The sequence below is a fragment of the Parasteatoda tepidariorum genome, chromosome 3 (assembly GCF_982258835.1).
Source record: "Parasteatoda tepidariorum strain Cologne lab strain chromosome 3, Ptep-v5.0, whole genome shotgun sequence".
In the NCBI taxonomy this organism is placed as follows: domain Eukaryota; kingdom Metazoa; phylum Arthropoda; class Arachnida; order Araneae; family Theridiidae; genus Parasteatoda; species Parasteatoda tepidariorum.
In genome coordinates, this window is record NC_141757.1 from 65,294,637 (window position 1) to 65,295,356 (window position 720).

A 720-nucleotide genomic window follows, 5' to 3' on the forward strand; every position below is an offset into this window, starting at 1 on the left:
TTTTAACATTTTAATACATTTTACTTTTGATTTTTGATGAGTTATTAATGAAGCAATTTTTCTACATTAGTTATAATATGTTTTAATTTGATTATTTAATTAAGCTAAATCGCAATTGCATAGTAATTCAAACTTCTTCGTTGGTGCTTACTAGTTGTTCTAATACTTCAGTAATATTATTTTATTCCTCATTCCAGTGACAACCGCCGCAATACGTTAACTTATGAAACCACCGTCATTATTTAAAAATCTTTGAAAGAATATCATTTTAGCAAAGAATTCAAAATGTGTCATAAAATCATAAATAGATTACTTACACGAATTGTCTCTTATTTTCATTGCATTGAGATAAATTAGTTAGTATTATTTTATGCAGTAATAAAAAAAACTCGCAGCCGGCAGGATTCGAACCTGCGCGGGAAAATCCCAATGGATTTCGAGTCCATCGCCTTAACCACTCGGCCACGACTGCCCGTAAGCAACCTTTTCTCCTAATTAAATGAATTCAACAATAATGTTTTGCTTAAACAGTGACAGGTGATGATAGAACGACCCGGAAAAAAATCTTTTCTAGTACTTACATGAGCATCTGTTTAACAAATCTCATTTCTTTCGACCTTGTATAGAACACATCAAAACGTTTCATGTTGTTGTTAATGTTTCACTTTTAAACTTGTTCTTTTTATTGTTGTTTCTTTTAATGTAAATACGAATTATAGA

General features: G+C 30.3%; 1 non-coding gene across 1 annotated transcript; it reads right to left on the reverse strand.

Annotated features, from left to right (window-relative positions):
- Positions 1–390: 390 nt before the first annotated feature.
- TRNAS-CGA (transfer RNA serine (anticodon CGA)) lies at positions 391–472 on the reverse strand. The gene has a single exon. It is a non-coding gene; the product is annotated as a tRNA-Ser (tRNA).
- Positions 473–720: the final 248 nt, after the last annotated feature.